Source organism: Stenella coeruleoalba, assembly GCF_951394435.1.
Source record: "Stenella coeruleoalba genome assembly, chromosome: 2".
Taxonomy (NCBI): Eukaryota; Metazoa; Chordata; class Mammalia; order Artiodactyla; family Delphinidae; genus Stenella; species Stenella coeruleoalba.
Window position 1 is genome coordinate 53755968 of NC_137147.1, and position 20376 is coordinate 53776343.

Genomic DNA, 20376 nt, shown 5'->3' on the forward strand with positions numbered 1-20376 from the left:
CTGAACCCAGTGAATTATTGAACCACACCCCTGGTTAAAGTTGGAATGAGTTAGCTCTGTTTTGGGAATAGGGTCTTTTGATATGACACAAGGGTTCTCTGGCATTCTTAAAATTAAATGACATGAAGATCTTCAGTCTCCCTCTCTTCCTTTAAAAGTTGGAATTACTAATATAACCTAATGGTGGTAATATAGTTTTACCCAAACTAATTGTACATAGAGACAAGCAAAAAATAAATAATGCCCTTTGAGTTGCTACTCTACCAATGATTTGATGATGCAAAATAATACATGGCCCAAAAACAGCATCTGTCACATGCTGACAAGTTACACTTTAATTTCAGATGCTCACTCCCAGGTTTGGGTTTGTTAAGATTTGTGTTTTGTTTTCTTTGGAGTAGTTTTGTTTTCAGTTGTTTTTTTAAGAACTATTTTACACACACATCAATTATATTCAAATTTACTATATATATATTTTTTAATACTTTTAAGCAAGTTAATGAAATGTAATCTTTTACAAAGAATTGCTTAACCCAATTCATCAAAATTTATTCAGCTCACTAGGATATTTTCCCAAATTGACCCAATGAAGAAATAGGTATTTTTGAGTTTCATGTTGAGGTAGAGTAAAAGCAACAAGGTCAAACTCTAAACTTGATTTTGGGGGTCCATTCAATTTTATGTAAGACACATCAGTCTTCCTTTAATATATCCAAACCCCTTCAAAGACTTCCAAGGCTTTGTATCTTCAGAATGGAGATACCCACAAATGTCCAAGCACATGAGACAGCCTGGCATCAGGACTTCAAAGAAATCTGTCCACATGCCTTTTACACTCTCATTTACAATACATGAATTGACTCAGGTAATTAAGTTGCATATCTGGGCACAAAGATATTGAGTTCCTGAGGCAAATGTTAAATTATTTGAATGTAATCGTACACTAAAATATGATTTAAAATGTCATTAAAATTTTACCAAAGGGCAAAATTGATCTTTATCCAATAAACCAAAGTCCTGAGAACAATGTAAATATTTATTAAGAACCTCTACAATATTAATTACTTCTGACCCAGTAATCCTATTTTTAAGGGTCTTACATGAAAAAAATTACTTAAAATACTTTTAATATGTATTTACAAATTATCTTTTTAAAATATGCAATTTTTAAGCTGAAAAGAAATTTCAAACTGTTAACTAAGAGTGGCTATCTCTGAAGGGTTGGGTTTTTTTCTTAATGGTTTTCTATAGTTTCCAAGTTCTCTTCATTGAGTACTTATCAATTTTATAATCAGAAGGTATAAGTTTGGGGTGAGGAGTACTTTAAGAAAGAAAATAAAAGCATACATTCAAGGCCTGCACTTCAATTGTTCCCACTCTCTTACCTGCTTCTTAATCATTAGATCACATTGGCACTTTAATATTGTTAAACTTAAAAGCATAAACAGAATCTCCAGACTTGTGATTCAAAGAATTATAAATCATAGAATTTCCTGCTCACAGGAAAAAGATGCAGAAGAAAAAAACTATATGCAGGTTCATATTATGCCAAAATGTAGAACACTTTCTCATAACTCACATTAAGCCATGTTGAATATGTTCAGCCTTATGTATTTCAGTCTTATGTATTTTAGTTACATAAGCCATCTTTTATTTTTTACGAAAAGTACAAAAATGCAATAAAGCTACTTTTAACAAGGCAATGCTCTGAACTCAATGAAAGCTTTATTATCCCACTTAGTATATTATTCTGGAGATCAAAGTTTGTTATTATCTTTTCTAAGATGACACCTATCTGTCCCATACTCCTCTTGTTCAATAACTTCCATTTTAAAATTTCTCTGCTTCCAAATCAAAGGAAATATTAAGGTACGTGATGTGTCTCTGAAGATCTAAGACTCCAAATGCTTTGGGCCTTTAGAAGTGCAGCTATAGAGAAAGCACAAAGGACTACAAAGCCATGGCCCTTGTATAGAATATAGCCAAAGGAGTGTACTTGGCTTGAGGGACTCAATGATTTATTACTGTTCAACTAATCTCCAATGAAAATATTGCAATGTCTCTGTGTCAGACTTTAGAAACATCTCTAAGTGTCAACCGAGAGAGAGAGAGAGACTGCCTTAGCATATAGACTGAGTCTATCACAGTCAATAATACTATAAAAGCATAATATAAAATATCTCCAAGTCCCCTCTGGCTAGTAAGAGAGACGAATCTAAGCTCATAAGCTCATAGGTCCTGATTTATTGCCACAGTTTTCAACACATTGGCTCACTTGCTCATAATAAAGTTAAAATCATGATACCTCTTTCATATTTAGAAGCAGTCATTCTGTTTCATGCTTCCTGGTTCAGAAATCAAAAAATAGCTGGAGAAACATGGTGTCAGGTGTATGGCTGTGTGGTAGGAATATAAATGTAAGGAATGTGGCAGTGATAAATTGCTGATACACCAAACCCTGCTACTGATAGAATGGTAACTGCTTTTATATTGGTTATTATCTTAGTAATAAACATTCCAACCACTCAGCCATGAGAAAGGAGGAAATCCTGCCATTTGCGACAACATGGATGGACCTTGAGGGCATTATGCTAAGTGAAATAAATCAGACAGAGATAGACAAATACTGCATGATATCACTAATCTGTGGAATCTAAAAAAAACAAACTCATAGAAACAGGGTAGAATGGTTGTTACCAGGGACTCGGTGGTGAGGAAAATGGGGAGATGTTGGTCAAAGTGTACAAACTTCCAGTTATAAGATAAATAAGTTCTGGGGATCTAATGTACAGCATTGTATTACATTGAATAATACTGTATTATATACTTGAAAGTTGCTAAGAAAGTAGATCTTAAATGTTCTCACCACAAAAAAGAAATGATAATTATGTGATATGATGGAGATGTTAGCTAATGCTATGGTGATAATCATTTTGCAATATATAAGTGTATCAAATCAACATATTGCACACCTTAGACAATATTATATGTCAATTATATTTCAATAAAACTGGAAATCCCAACCACTGATGATGATTACATCATAACAACTTCTTTAGGAACATATGGTTACTGTTACTGATAAGACTTAACCCCTGCTTTCTACTTCTTCATGAGTACTTTGTATTACTTAGTTTATGGACATTACACTAATAATTAACATCTTCCAGACTCATTGGAGAAAAATCTAATTAAAAGGACATAAGGGAGGATTTTGATTTCTCTGTGATAATTCTGTTTAAGTGCATATTACCAAGACAATTGTACTGTATCACTAAACAGTCTTCATTCAGCCACATCTATCTATCTATAATATGTTCATGGAACATCTATCATCTACTCTTGCTCTGAAAATGCAAGGATAAAGAAAAGAGGAAGGAGGTTCTGGGTTTAGATTCCAGTAGTAAGATAGAATTTATGGGTCTACCTTAAAAATCTTAAGATTATTATTATTTAAAAGAACAACTGAGGGCTTCCCTGGTGGCGCAGTGGTTGAGAGTCCGCCTGCTGATGCAGGGGACATGGGTTCGTGCCCCGGTCCGGGAAGATCCCACATGCTGCGGAGCGGCTGGGCCCGTGAGCCATGGCCGCTGAGCCTGCACGTCCAGAGCCTGTGCTCCACAACTGGAGAGGCCACAACAGTGAGAGGCCCGCGTACCGCAAAAAAAAAAAAAAAAAAAAAAAAAAACTGAAAATTTTTAATAATTCTATTAAGCTGATCAAGATTTTTTAAAATTCTGAAAATGAACAAAAATTCATTCTCAGTCAATACTAAATAAAATGCATTACCTCATATCACTACATGTTAAATTCACAGAGAACTTAAAACACACACACACACACACACACACACACACACACACACACACATACACACACACACAAAACATTGCTCTGAATTTAAGGTATAAAATTTTCTCCTGCTATGTAACCATAAAAATAGCATAAGTAATGTTGTTATAAGTAAAAGCTTCCCCAATAAAAGTCATGATTTTTTGGCCACTTCATAAAAATATTGTCTACATATCACAGACAACAGAGATAATTTATTCCCGAGTCAACACCTTCACTTCTATCCCCCAGAATAGAAAACAATTGCTAAAACCATATGAATAAAAACAAACATTAATTTGCAAAAAGCTGTTTATCACATTCACAGCTGGAAAGCTAATAAACTTTGGAAAGATATTTTCCACTCTAGTCCAACTCAAATGATAGTATCTATATCTTCATTTAACAGAAAATGTCTCAAAGAAAGAGCTTAATCTCTAAATCCCTGCCATACATCATCAAGGGCAAATTAGGTAACTGCTTGCTTCTTGTTCCACCACTTCAATAATTCATGATTCTTCTACAAAGACTACATCAGTTAAATCTCTGAAAGTGTCTTTACAGCTGAATTCATGTGGGGTGGTTTAAATAACTGACTTTGACGTTTCATAAACTAAGTACTAGCCAATCTGAATGAGTTGAAACATCATTTAACTACCAAGTTCAGCTCTGGACAAAACTGAAAAAAAAGGGACTTTTGCCTCTGCAGGGGTCTTTCATGTCCTTGTCTTTGCCCTTCACTCACCTCTCTACTTTTTTCACTCCAGCTGCCTGATGCCTGGGCCATCCTCTGGATGTCCAGTGACTGTAGTCCAGAGTTAACTCCTGTTTCTTCCATTCTAGTGATGGTTCATATTATTAGAAAAGAAGCTGTTTGAACTGATTCCCACTAAAACATGACTAATAGTTTGGTCTATATTTACTCTCCCAGGGGTATTTGCTATAGACTGAATGTTTGTGTCCCTCCAAAATTCATATGTTGAGATATATCCCCAATGTGATGATATTTGGAGATGGGTCCTTTGGAAGGTGATTAGGTCCTTTGAAGGCAGAACTCTCATAAATGGGCTTAGCACTCTTAGAAAAGAGCTCCCTTATCCCTTCCACCATGTGAAGACACAGAAAGAACACAGTCATCAATGAACCAGGAAGCAGGTGTCACCAGACACCAAATCTGCTGATGCCTTGATCTTGGACTTCCCAGCCTCCAGAACTATGAAGGATAAATTTCTGTTGTTTATCAGCCACCCAGTCTATGGTATTCTGTTATAGCAACTTGAATGGACTAAGACATTTTCTTACCATGTCCATTGCTAAAACACAATGCATGCCCCCTTTATCTCTCTCCTAGGCTGCTGCAACTGCCTTCTAACTTAATTCTTTCCTCCACTCTCAGCACATACAGTGTATTCTTCATACAGCAGAAAAAGTACTCTTTTAAAGGAAAAACTCAGATCATGTCACTACCCTACTTATAACTCCCAAGTGGAATCCCATTATATACAGAATAAAATTGTCTCCTTATCACAACCTTTGAGACCCTAATGACTTGATCCCAACTTATCTCTCCAACCTAATCTCATACTGGCTTGTTTCTTCCTGGGAACACCCAAAATTCTTCCCTGTCTTGGAGCTTCTTCATTGGCCGCTCCTCATCATCACTCCTTGCCTGGAATGCTCTTCTCCTAAATTTTTACTTGGATGCTTTCTTCTCATTATTCAATTCTTAACTCAAATGTCACTTCCACAGACAGTCCTTTCCTGATCATCATAAATCTCATCTCTCTCAATCTCAGCTGTTCTCAAGCTGTTTGATCTTGGGGCCCTTTTGCAGTCTTACTAATTATTAAGAACCCCAAAGAGTTTTGTTTATGCAGATTATATCTATTAATATGTAATTTACAAATTAAAATAGATATTTTAAATTACATGTTTATTGGGTCATTTAAAAATAATAAGTAACCCATACAGGTCCAAATTAGTAGCATATTTTTTATTAAAAAACAAAAAAAAGAAACTCAGTTTTCCAAAACAAAAAATAGGATGACAGCAGTGGCATTGTTTTACAGTTTTAAAAACTTTTAATGTCTAGCTAAATAAAAGAAGCTAGATTCTCATACTTGATACTGTATTCAATTTGATATAAAATGTTCTTTTGTTAAACTTTATTAATAAAATCCAGCTTCACACAGATACATAGTTAGAAAATGAAGAAATATTCTAATAGCTTTTTCAGATAATTATAGATATTTTTCAATACTACACCAAACTCAAAAAGTGGAAGTTTCTTAAAGGTTAATTGCAATAAGGAATCTGAAACCATATCAATAAACTTTTCTGTTACATTAAAATTTATTTGTCTATTTTGCACTTTCAATTTGATATTGTAACATGCATTGGTCATTTAGACAACGGTGGCTCACTTCCTAATTTCAATGTATATTACAAAGCTATAGTAATCAAAGCAGTATGGTATTAACATAAAAAATAGACATATCAATGACAAAATAGAGAGCTCAGAAATAAACCCATGCATATATGGCCAATTACTTTACAATAAAGGAGCCAAGAACATACAACTGGGAAAGGATAGTCTCTTCAATAAATGGTACTGGGAAAACTCGACAGTCATATGCAAAAGAATGAAACTGAACCCCTATTTTATACCATAAACAAATATCAATTCAAAATGGATTAAAGACTTGAACATAAGACTTGAAACCATAAAACTCCTAGAAGAAAACATAGACAATAAACTCTTTAACATTGCTCTTGATGATGATTTTTTGGATTTGACATCAAAAGCAAAGGCAACAAAAGCATATATAAACAAGTGAGACTACATAAAACTAAAAAGCTACTGCACAGCAAAAGAAACCATAAATAAAATTAAAAGACAGCCTACTGAATGGGAGAAAATATTTGCTAATTTCCTGATAAGGGGTTAATATCCAAAATATATATAGAACTCATATAACTCAACAGCAAAAGAGAAAAAGAAAAAATCCGATTAAAAATGGGTGAGGGGGGTCTTCCCTGGTGGCACAGTGGTTGAGAGTCCGCCTGCTGATGCAGGGGACACGGGTTTGTGCCCCGGTCCGGGAAGATCCCACATGCCGCGGAGCGGCTGGGCCCGTGAGCCATGGCCGCTGAGCCTGCACGTCCAGAGCCTGTGCTCCACAACGGGAGAGGCCACAACAGTGAGAGGCCCGCGCACTGCAAAAAAAACAAAAACAAAAAACAAAAAACTTATTAGAAGAGTTTGATTTGTGCTAAGGCACAGCAGTTGCTCCCACCATGGTTCATGCAGCACCATCACTGAAAATGTCAACAGAATGAAAAAGCAAAATTACATCTGAGTATAAAATAACTTTATAAAAATAACTTTAGCCTCACAGACCTCCTAAAAGTTCTCAGAGATCTCCAGGGGTCCAAAGGCTACACTTTTAGAACCACTATAGGAGACTATAAGAGACTGAAGACATAGTTCGGGGTTGGGGTTATCTATAAAATAAAATCTTGAGACTATAGGAAATTTTCAATATAGTATTCATATTATATTTTATCATTGAATTATTGTTAATTTTATTAATGATGATGGTATTTGGTTATGTAAGCAATTGTCCTTATTTTCAGGAGATAAATGCTAAAGTATGCAGGAATATGGTATCATGATGTCTACAACTTACTTTCATGTGGTATAGAAAAAAAATTTCTATATATATCTATGTGTGTGTGTGTGTGTGTGTAGAGAGAGAGAGAGACAGGTGGACAGAGGGAGAGAAAAAGAGAGAGAGAAAGAGAGGAAACAAGGAAGGAATGAAGTAAAGGAGTTCAGGACATGCCACCTCAAAATATGTGGCTTTGTCATATTGATTGTTTTGAGCTAAAAGCACTTGAAAAACAGCAGGTGCAAAAGAGCATCTGACCTCTCATTCTATCCCTGAAACCAGGAGATGAAACGCCCATGTGAAGGATGCTCTCCTCACACCAGGGGGAAAGAAAGAGACAGAGAATTGAGACAGAGACAGGGAATTGAGACTAAGAGAAATCTATACAAACCAACTTTGTTAAAATAATTTTTATTTTCCTTAGTCTCCCATATATTTGAGTTAATTTTCCAATATTGCTACTCTTTGTTCAAGCTAAGAAATAAGCACTTAGGCCTAACCACTTTTTTGATCTCCATTTTCCTGTGAGGATTCCCATGTACATGTAAAATTTTATTAAATGAAATTTGTATTCTTTTTCTCCTGCTAATCTGTTTTATATCAGTTTAATCCTTAGATCGGCCACAGAACCCAGAAGTGTAAAAAAAAAAAAAGTTTCTTCCTCCCCTACAGAAGGAAGAAAGGAAAGGAGAGAGGTAGGGAAGGAGGAAGAAAGGGAGGGAGGGAGGGAAGAAAAAATATATAGCAAATGCTACGATTGTTGATTCTAGGTTGGAGGTTTTATAGGTGTTCACTGTACTATTCTTTCAACTTTTCTATGTCTTTGAAATTTTTCATAGTAAAAAATTAGGGAAAACAAATAAAATCCTTGGTTAGGTTTGTAGCATTCATTAAACACTGCAAGGTATTATGTTCCTAAGAGAATTGCTGCAATGTACCCTCTTTCTTCTACAGAAAAATATAATATCTGCTTGATCATTATTATTAGTATTGTTATCATTTTTAATATAATACACTTTTCTACTCTGTTCAATATGTGTGATATATATTTCAAATTTAAAATATTTTTAAAAATTTTTATGCAATACAATGAGTGGTTACATGTAGAGATCACAAAGAGTGAATGAGCCCTTCAAGTTGGGATAAAATATCCAGCAAGTGCTGTATACACTGATTCAAAAAGTGTTGTAAATTAAACAACTTTGATTTTAAAAAAGATCATAGATGCAGTAGAGCTATGATCAATGACTCAAAACAGACCTCTAGAAACAATAATGACACTGATATCAAAGTTGCATGAAGAGTTTAAATAAAATAGTTTTAAAAAATTAGGAAAAAGAACATTTTAGAATAAGTTATGTCAAATTTGTGTGTAATTAAATCAATATTTTTTAAATATACATTGGAATATTTCATCTGTATCCCTAAAACTTTATATCCTCTTACTTCTATTTGAGCTTGCCTGTATTTGTGCACATATAGTAAGACTTTATTGGCTCTTACTCTTGGGATCCACCAATGTAATCTAGTTAGTGTGTAGCCCATGAAAAGGGCATAGTTTAAATTAATCAGGTAAATATATATGATGAAATACTATACAGCTATTAGAAATTATGGATAAATTCATATTTATTGATATAAACAGCCATATACTGATGAGTGAGGAAAAAAGTAGTACCTCACACTATGTATGATAGTCTTATTTATGTAACTGTTTATATACATTAATATGTAAATAGATATTTGGGAGGATCCATAAATTTTTTTTTTTAAGTTGAGAGTAATGTTTTATTCGGTGGGAATTTTTAGGACTTTAAGCCCGGGAGGCATCTCAAGTAACCCTGAGAGAATGGGCTCCAAGGACACGAGCTGGGGCTAGGACCTATAGTTTTGCAACAAAGGGCAGGTAGTAGGAATAAAAGGTTACTGTTAATTAAAGAAAACCAGATATCCCAAGTTAAGGAATTTAGCAATTTTCTATGTATGGTAAGATGCAAGAGTCTGGGCTTAATGAAATCATTCCTTTGATATGCACCTCAGCTATCTGGGGCCAGTATCCTATGTTTTCACATCCTGAGTTTCCTCAGGGCTCACCATAGGGAGTGGCTGCAGTCTGATTGCTGCTAGATGGCAGGTGTTCTTTTCCTTCCTGAGTTCCCTCAGGGCTCACTAGCTCACTGTTTGCAGTGTCTGCCACCACTGATGACTGTGACATCCTTTGTTTACTGATATGGCAGGAAATACTCCATTTCTCAGATCCTCCTCTTGGTCAGGAATTCGAACAATATTTGGGAGACAGTTCATGACAAAATTTTGTCCCATGGCACTGGGAGGCTCATCCCAGATCAGGCAAAAATTCTTGTTGATATGCCACTCCAGGTGCTAATTTCCAGATTAGGCCCTGTTGATATTTAAAGATTCTCTGGATCCTCTGTTTTACTAGTCTACTATGATCCAGGAAATGTTTTCCCTTCTTGCTTCTTCCCATACCTAGAATCACACTATTACAATTATTCTGTTAAGAGTCATAAATGTGATCTATTTCCTCAAGATGTTTAGCCATCATCAATTTTGTTGGAGGCCTGGTTACACACTGGGTACTATAAGAGACAACAATCTTATAAAATAGACAGTATATAAGTAATGCAGCTAGTAATACTGACAAAGTTATAGTGCAGCAGGGAGACACAAAGCACAAACACTTTGGAAACAAAGAACAAATTAAAACAATGATTAGTATAACTAGTTGTAATCCAGTTGCAATAAACCATCAACTCCACAGGAGAGCCAGCTGGAGAAGCCAAATTTTGGCAGATCAGGTAGAGAGAAAAAGATAAATGTTTCATCTTTGTTTACAAAGGTAAACCTTATCAACTTGTAGGTCATAGCATAAGAGAAAAGGTTTTTTTCTGGAAAACAAAGATTAAAGCTAGTATATTTCCCAAAGTCATAAAGTTATAAATCTTATTCCATCAGTTCATTCAGTCCCATGTAATTCATTCCTGTTGATATGGATACAGTAATCAAGTTTTCCATTAGAGTTTTGTCATTTGTTACCCTGTTCAGTGGTATTATCTAAAGGCTATCAGAAATTTATATTTGTTGAGTTCTTTTTGAGTCCTCTTGAAAATCTTCATTTTGTAAAGGCATCAGTGTAAAATAATGATTGTCTATAAAGGATAAAACTTAAAATAGCATGGCTAAAGATTTGAGTACAATGCAATGAGCAGGAAACCTGGATATTTCTGTGACATATAACATTTTAGGATAATAACTAGAATTATGACTGACAACATTATAGCAGGACATATCAGGTGTTAGGGATTCCATATAAATTTTGGAATATCTATATTAATGACATTTATCCATACACTATAACCTAAGGTTCATCTCCAATCATTTGACAATGTTTTTCAAGTAATTTAACATACCAAATAAACTTAATTAGTTTAACATTCATCTCTGAGATGTCTGAGGATGCTCCTTCAAAGCATCCCAGAGTCAGCTGGAGGCTAAAAGGACTTTAGTTAGATTTCGATATTTGTGAAGTTTGTTAAAAATATCAAAAAGGTTTTAAAACACAACAGGATCATAGGTCACTGTGAAACAATACTTATTCATTTAACCAAAGTCAGCAAAACGATTAAAAGAAAACAACAAATGTAGATCACTTAAGGGCACAGAAACTCACACAACCTGTTACCAAAAAGGAGCACTCTAACAGAGAGAGAAATCAAATTCCAGTCCTGTATAAGCCTACTTAACAAAATCCATTTACTTAGTTAACTTTAATCTAAATTTAGTTAATCCTGACCATGCATAAAACTTTTTTCTCAGGGTTCCTTTCCACAACCTTTCATCACTTTCTGTATCCATATCAGCCTGTCCCTTATTTTTCCATCCAAATAAAACCAAGCAGCTCTAAGAAATTCTTTCTTTTTCCTCAATAAAATGTAATTCCATTCCTCATACGTTCTTTACTGAAAACACACATTCTACTTTCCTACTGTACACTGAAATGCTTGTTATTCCTATTAGCTTTAATCACATGTTTAAATTAGAATCCTCGACTCTTAAAAACCTTAATTTCTAGTGAAAACTAAGAAGTAAGCAATTATGAATGGTCTTTAACATTAGTATTCTGTAGATTGGTGAACATAAATACCAGAGATAATTTCTAAAAACATTTGTCTTCTTATAGAGAACATCTCAGTGTGGCACCAAACATTTTCATTAATAGTCTTAAATACCTTTAGTTTCTCTATTTAGTAATTGATGTCTCAGTATCTTATTTTTTTGGAAATTATCTAGCTATTCAATAATCTTCCATCACTTAAATTAGCACAACTCTAGAACTTTGAGTTGTCAAATATCTGTAAAGATCATTTTAAGTAGACATTTCTAAAATATAATTATTCGTAAAGAGTTTACCCCCAAAGCTCTATCTCATTTACATTTAGTTTAAAGTTGCATTATGTCAAATTATTTTACTTGTAACAGAAATAATGTCTTATTTGACTTCTAGTAAACCTAGGTACAATACAGTTTTATACTTAATGTTGTTGACTCTAAAAACATGTCTATATTAATTATATCAACAAACTTAAACTTTAATAACAGGTATCAACTTAATATTAAATACTTCCCAGTTCACGTGAACCTGAAAGTCATTTTGTCCAGTTTCTTTCCTATTTAATTTGTAAGCACTTACTTTTAAATTAAATAGAGCTCTTTATAAATTCAATTTTGATAATACTTTCCAGAGGTAGAGATATCTCATATATATAATGTATACATAGACATATAATATAAATAGGCAAAACTAGAGATATCATGGCTTCACTTTAAAAAAAAACTTAGTTATGAATCAGGTATTACAATATAAACTTACTAGTTTACAAAGAACAGTTGGAATACATCAAAGTTACTTGTTCATATGACTACGGCTTTACTATTCGTAAAGTTTGGCTGAGGGAGCATTCCCAGTGGTTTGAATTTTAAAACTGTCACTTTGTCTCCTTTTTTTTCTTGGTTTCAGGTCTTGTCTGATTGAGCAAATTAGGCTCAGTCTCAGGTCCTTGTGGCCTGTATTTACATTTCTGGTTTGTAGAGATTTGTAAAGTTCCCCAAAGAACAGGTCTGTCACCTAAACGATACTAAAAGATTGATTTGTCCAACTATACGTTATCAGTGAGAAGATTTCTAACTAAACTGAAATTTAAGAGATCTATGTTCTAAAACTTTAGAATTTAATTTATCATGCCTTCAAAGGCTTGTATAAGGCATTCAGAAAAGACCTTCTTTCTGAGTTTACAAGTTTAAACCCAGAGCAAAATCACTATTTTCATTTTTTATTAGCCCTTGAATATTAGTTCCCCAGTTTTACTTATTTGTATGGCTCAGGTAACCCTATTGGTTTCCTTTAGTATGTTCAATTAATATTTCCTGAAGGGCAGATCTATTTGCCTTGTCTTATTATACCACGCAGGGGGAAGCATTCCCCAGTGAAACATATCTATCCTACAATATAGTTAAACAAGAGATGTAACCATCTTATATAAAACCCATTTAAATATACCAATTTTGTACATTTTTATCTCAATTCTGTCAACTTTTATACCTTTTAACTTTAGTTTTCATTAGGATCCAACCAATAAGCTTTAATCTTATAGGAGTTCTAGAAGTTTTTCTTTCTTTTTGTTCCCTGTCCATTTTATCTACTCTTATATAAATAAGACTCTGGGATCACTGGAGGGGGGTTGACTCGAGGAACTTAGGCCCTTTGGCCTAACTGTTGCCTCAAATAATTGCTGGTCAGGTATCCCAGTGTAAATTTTTCTAGCCCCCTAAATATATATTTTAAAACTGGGGTAAAGAAAACAGGCTTGTTTGGCTTTTAATGTTGGGGACCAGTAGAGGGTCCCTTTTGGCCCATTTAACCTTAGGCAGTGTAGTAATATCAAAACCTTGTGTTTTAATCACATAAATGTCCATTTAATTTATCCTATTTTAAATAACCATCTAAAGATTTCTTTATCCGTCTGAGATAGCTCCTTTTAAAATTTCTACCTTGTTGGAAATAGTATCTAGACTTTCTGTCGACATTAATTATTCTAATGATTTTATTAGCATCTGAAAGACCCACTGAGGGGAAGCAAAGACTGCAAATGAAGCTTCCCAAACCAGTTTTTCTTTGTTTTAAACTAAAGAAGTTCTTAGGTTAATCATTAGGTATATTTGTTTTTTCCACCTTTAATTTGATTGTTTTTATAGGTAACCATAAAACATCTGTTTATAATGAGAGCGCTCTAATTCACCAATTTGTTAGTTTCTCCAATTTAAAAGGATCCATCATTTGGCCATTAATAAAATATATTAATAGTGATTCAAACCAATAAGACGCCAGAGGCTTCTCCATAAGAGGGTGGGGGAGGATGTCACCTAAGTAAAATCCAGAGAGTTTACTCTTAAGAAAAGCATGGCAGAGGTCAAGTTTTCAAAACAGACACACACACTCACACACACTGAATGTCCTAGGAAGATCAGGTAGAACATTTACATCTCAAAGACACCGAGAAATGCAGGTCCCCCGCTGAAGGTCTTTGTTTAAAGTCAGAATTCTGAAAGATACTTTTATCAAGCCAGCTTTTAAAACTCAGTTTAACTTAACTGTATATACAATAAAAGAGCCCCCTCATTTTTAGGGCGAGATTTCCTTTAATTTCCAATTAAGTAAGTAGCTGTACGTACATAAACCAGGCTGGAGTATTAGTTGGAGACTGGCAATCTGTCGTTCCTTTTTCTTCTGTTTTAAAAGCTTTATTTCCCATTCTGAGGTCAGTTTGTCAAAATAAAATTGCTAGTGACGATAGTGTGGTGGGCCAATGTGCTGCTTGAGAGCTTAACTCCTCTAGGTTTTGCCCCAGAGTTGTTTCAGCCCCCTCTTACAAACCTCAGGTTCTCCTGGTGGCTTATAAGACTACCACGGGTGCTCAGATCGTGGAATGGCCAATTCTTATTCGTGTCCCCGGTTGAGCAGGTTGTTAATTAAATCAGTGGGTTTCCCTATAGGGACAGCTGCATGGCATGAGGTCTTACTTCCACCACCCCTGCAAGTTTCTCAGTCACCTGAGAAAGCTGTTGCTGGCCGGGAGGAGAGAGTCCCTTCTTTGGAGCTCAGAAACTCTCATAAGATTTCAGTTTTATTTTAACAAACTCTATTAAGGTAGCCAATTCAAGGAAAAACAGGCCAGTCTTCCCCCTAATTATTCAGTCCCACCTTACTCAGTGTTTAACTGAGCAAAGTCTTCCCAGTCTTTAAACTGAGGATAACCGCTCAGCATCTAAACTGAGTCTTCCCAGTGCCTTTCCCTGAGGACAACCTGCTCAGTGCCTAAACTGAGCAAAATCTTCCCAGTCCTTCGACTGAGGATAACCCAGGTACCTCTTCTTGAAATCAAATTTCAAGGATAACCTATTCCCCCACCAAATAAAACTTAGGATCATCAACCAATAACGGGAGATCCTAGAACCAGGAGAGACTCAAGCAAATTCATCTGGACTCCCTGAGGAGACGGATGGGCACAAGAGGCCTCTGCTGGTACCAAGGCTCTGGATCCTCGTAGAGTTCAGGCAAAGGAGAAGAATCTGCTCTGGTCCCTTCATCGGTCACCATAACTATCGACTTAAAAAATATGCACAACCTAAAAGTTGAGAGTAATGTTTTATTCAGTGGGAATTTTTAGGACGTCAAGCCCTGGAGGCAGCATCTCAAGCAACCCTGAGAGAACTGCTCCGGAGGATCCATAAATTTTTAACAGTAATTTTAAATTACCTCCTTGTGATATCAGGTGATTTTTATATTTCTTGTACTTTTCTATATTACAATTTTTTCAGTCCTGTATCATTTTACAAAACTGACAAAGATTTTTTAAAAAGAAAAGAAAATCTGATATCTTTCAGATATCATACATATCCCTATGCAACTATAACTTCTCAATGAAAGCAGAGCATGACATCATGAAAATATCCCTGACCTTAATTTCAGTGGCCTTTATATTTGTTTATAACATCAAAGAGAGGAAAGAAAAAGAAAAATCTCCCAAGTCCTAACAATCCACTGAAGAATCTTTAAATGCATGAGATTTTGGCCCAGTGTAGTTCCATGTGAATCTGCTTCTTTATTTCAAACTACTATTAATAAAGCTAGACTTCTGTGCTCACTCCCTGGTTTATTTGGCAAATGCCAGTTGAGTACATACTATATTAGATGTCATGGCATTCCCCCATGTATATACCAAGACTGCTGCTATGATGCCATGTTCTCGAATAACCACAACTGAAAGCAGGAGAGGAAAGCATCCCGTGAGGGAGTTTACATGCTGCAAATCTCCAAAGAGATCACTTCCAACCCCACTGAGCAAAGGTGTTTAAAGTGGGTTGTGGTGAGCCAGACTGGGAAAGATCAGGAGAATTCTAGGATACTCCTGATGGATATATAAAGAAAATCCTTCCCAGCAGAGAAAGGATGAAATGCAGTCCACATATTCAGATGTATAAAAAATAATCTTATTTTCTACAACATTTTATTTTAAGTCCTCATGCTATATACTAACAGAAAACACTTAAAGTTAGTTTTACCATTTTCTAAAGTTACATGAATTCCCAAGGCACTGAGGGTTGTGGATGTGATGGTTAATATGGAGGGGTCCAGTCCACACAAGTGGGTTGCCACTGTAATATCCGTTAACTCTGATGACATAACCTCTTCAGTTTTTATGGCTCTCTGCTATTTCCATTCCACAATTGCAGGAGAAAAATCTTACGTGATGCTGTAGGGTTCCCATCAGCCCAAATGCAACAGGAAGCCACTTCCTTTTAAAGTCCTGAGCTGCCCTAATAGCACTGGCAGCCAGCAGTCCCCAGGTCCCCTTTTTCCTGGGTCCCACAGACCTTTTCCTCTCTTTCTACCCTAAGGAAAGTTCTTTCTAGTCTGGGGTAGGTTATAGCCTTGCTCTCTTCCCAGCTTCTGGTGAAGTACTTCTTCTATTCCCATAAATCCTTCTCCCAAAAATATTAAGGATTTTGAAACACAAATTTCAAAGACATTCACAGCACATGACTATTTCTTGTACAGCTACATCTCTCCTCTGAGGCAATGAGCCCAAAATTGACTGCTTGCTTGAGTAGGGAGAAGAGAAAGGAAAAAAATATGGCAAATGTTTCAAATATTATACAAACTATAATATTTCAGCCAAGTCTTTGCATCTCAAGTATAATTAAAGCTCAGCCATATATCAAGAAAACCTTCCCCTGAGGGATTAACCTGAAAGATTTTCGTCTTCTCCTGTGGAGATACTGCAGGCAAGGAAAGGACTGCCACACTACTCATCTACCTGTAAGTGCACAAAAAAGGCAACCTGTTCACACACCAGTCTTGACTTCAAGTTACATTGTTATTCTTAGTTATAGGAGAAGTGAGCTCAATATATCATGGTCACATTCTCTAGGAAGATTCAGAATAAAGGTCTTTTGCTCTAAGAACATTGGCTATATCAGTATTAAATCATTTATTCATGGTATAGCCAGGAGGTCCTAAAACTAGGATTCCCCTACTGAGCAAATTCAGCAACAGAGAAGAGATCGCCCACGTTGAAAGACAGGAAGCTTAAAGAGAATGAAAAGAACTGAGGACAGTCTCAGAGACCTCTGGGACAACATTAAACACACCAACATTCGAATTATAGGGGTTCCAGAAGAAGAAGAGAAAAAGAAAGGGACTGAGAAAATATTTGAAGAGATTATAGTTGAAAACTTCCCTAATATGGGAAAGGAAATTGTTAATCAAGTCCAGGAAGCACAGAGAGTCCCATACAGGATAAATCCAAGGAGAAATACGCCAAGACACATACTAATCAAACTGTCAAAAATTAAATACAAAGAAAGCATATTAAAAGCAGCAAGGGAAAAACAACAAATAACACACAAGGGAATCCCCATAAGGTTAACAGCTGATCTCTCAGCAGAAACCCTACAAGCCAGAAGGGAGTGGCAGGACATACTGAAAGTGATGAAGGAGAAAAACCTGCAACGAAGACTACTCTACCCAGCAAGGATCTCATTCAGATTTGATGCAGAAATTAAAACCATTACAGACAAGCAAAAGCTGAGAAGTTCAGCACCACCAAACCAGCTTTACAACAAATGCTAAAGGCACTTCTCCAGACAAGAAACACAAGAGAAGGAAAAGACCTATAATAATGAACCCAAAACAATTTAGAAAATGGGAATAGGAACATACATGTTGATAATTACCTTAAATGTAAATGGACTAAATGCTCCCACCAAAACACAGATTGGCTGAATGGATACAAAAACAAGACCCTTATATATGCTGTCTACAAGAGACCCACTTCAGACCTAGAGACACATACAGACTGAAAGTAAGGGGATGGAAAAAGATATTCCATGCAAATGGAAACCAAAAGAAAGCTGGAGTAGCAGTTCTCATATCAGACAAAATAGACTTTAAAATAAGGACTATTAGAAGAGACAAAGAAGGACAATGCATAATGATCAAGGGATCGATCCAAGAAGAAGATATAACAATTGTAAATATTTATGCACTCAACATAGGAGCACCTCAATACATAAGACAAATACTAACAGCCATAAAAGGGGAAATCGACAGTAACACATTCATAGTAGGGGACTTTAACACCCCACTTTCACCCATGGACATATCATCCAAAATGAAAATATATAAGGAAACACAAGCTTTAAATGATACATTAAACAAGATGGACTTAATTGATATTTATAGGACATTCAATCCAAAAACAACAGAATACACATGTTTCTCAAGTGCTCATGGAACATTCTCCAGGATAGATCATATCTTGGGTCACAAATCAAGCCTTGGTAAATTTAAGAAAATTGAAATTGTATCAAGTATCTTTTCCGACCACAACGCCATGAGACTAGATATCAATTACAGGAAAAGATCTGTAAAAAATACAAACACATGGAGGCTAAACAATACACTACTTAATAATGAAGTGTTCACTGAAGAAATCAAATAGGAAATAAAAAAATACCTAGAAACAAATGACAATGGAGACACAACGACCCAAAACCTATGGGATGCAGCAAAAGCAGTTCTAAGAGGGAAGTTTATAGCAATACAAGCCCACCTTAAGAAGCAGGAAATATCTCGAATAAACAACCTAACCTTGCACCTCAAGCAATTAGAGAAAGAAGAACAAAAATACCCCAAAGCCAGCAGAAGGAAACAAATCATAAAAATCAGATCAGAAATAAATGAAAAAGAAATGAAGGAAACAATAGCAAAGATCAATAAAACTAAAAGCTGGTTCTTTGAGAAGATAAACGAAATAGATAAACCACTAGCCAGACTCATCAAGAAAAAAAGGGAGAGCACTCAAATCAATAGAATTAGAAATGAAAAAGGAGAAGTAACAACTGACACTGCAGAAATAAAAAAAGATCATGAGAGATTACTACAAGCAACTCTATGCCAATAAAATGGACAATCTGGAAGAAATTGACAAATTCTTAGAAATGCACAACCTGCCAAGACTGAATCAGGAAGAAATAGAAAATATGAACAGACAAATCACAAGCACTGAAATGGAAACTGTGATTAAAAATATTCCAACAAACAAAAGCCCAGAACCAGATGGCTTCACAGGTGAATTCTATCAAACATTTAGAGAAGAGCTAACACCTATCCTGCTCAAAATCTTCCAAAATATAGCAGAGGGAGGAACACTCCCAAATTCCTTCTATGAGGCCACCATCACCTTGATACCAAAACCAGACAAGGATGTCACAAAGAAAGAAAACTACAGGCCAATATCACTGATGAACATAGATGCAAAAATCCTCAACAAAATACTAGCAAACAGAATCCAACAGCACATTAAAAGGATCATACACCATGATCCAGTGGGGTTTATTGCAGGAATGCAAGGATTCTTCCATATACGCAAATCTACCAATGTGATAAACCATATTAACAAATTGAAGGAGAAAAACCATATGATCATCTCAATAGATGCAGAGAAAGCTTTTGACAAAATTCAACACCAATTTATGATAAAAACCCTGCAGAAAGTAGGCATAGAGGGAACTTTCCTCAACATAATAAAGGCCATATATGACAAGCCCACAGCCAACATCATCCTCAATGGTGAAAAACTGAAAGCATTTCCTCTAAGATCAGGAACAAGACAAGGTTGCCCACTCTCACCACTCTTATTCAACATAGTTTTGGAAGTTTTAGCCACAGCAATCAGAGAAGAAAAAGAAATAAAAGGAATCCAAATCGGAAAAGAAGAAGTAAAGTTGTCACTGTTTGCAGATGACATGATACTATACATAGAGATTCCTAAAGATGCTACCAGACAACTACTAGAGCTAATCAATGAATTTGGTAAAGTACCAGGATACAAAATTAATGCACAGAAATCTCTGGCATTCCTATATACTAATGATGAAAACTCTGAAAGTGAAATCAAGAAAACACTCCCATTTACCATTGCAACAAAAAGAATAAAATATCTAGAAATAAACCTACCTAAGGAGACAAAAGACCTGTATGCAGAAAATTATAAGACACTGATGAAAGGAATTAAAGATGATACAAATAGATGGAGAGATATACCATGTTCTTGGATTGGAAGAATCAACATTGTGAAAATGACTCTACTGCCCAAAGCAATCTACAGATTCAATGCAATCCCTATCAAACTACCACAGGCATTTTTCACAGAACTAGAACAAAAAATGTCGCAATTTGTATGGAAACACAAAAGACCCCAAATAGCCAAAGCAATCTTGAGAACGAAAAAAG

General features: G+C 35.4%; 1 long non-coding RNA gene across 1 annotated transcript in view; it reads right to left on the minus strand.

Moving 5' to 3' along the window:
- Nucleotides 1-6738: 6738 nt before the first annotated feature.
- The window catches only part of LOC307182424, a 109428-nt gene continuing 95790 nt past the window's right edge, over nucleotides 6739-20376 (minus strand). The window contains exon 3 of the long non-coding RNA XR_013827167.1: nucleotides 6739-7047. This is a non-coding gene — a long non-coding RNA (uncharacterized lncRNA). The remainder of the gene's footprint in view (nucleotides 7048-20376) is intronic.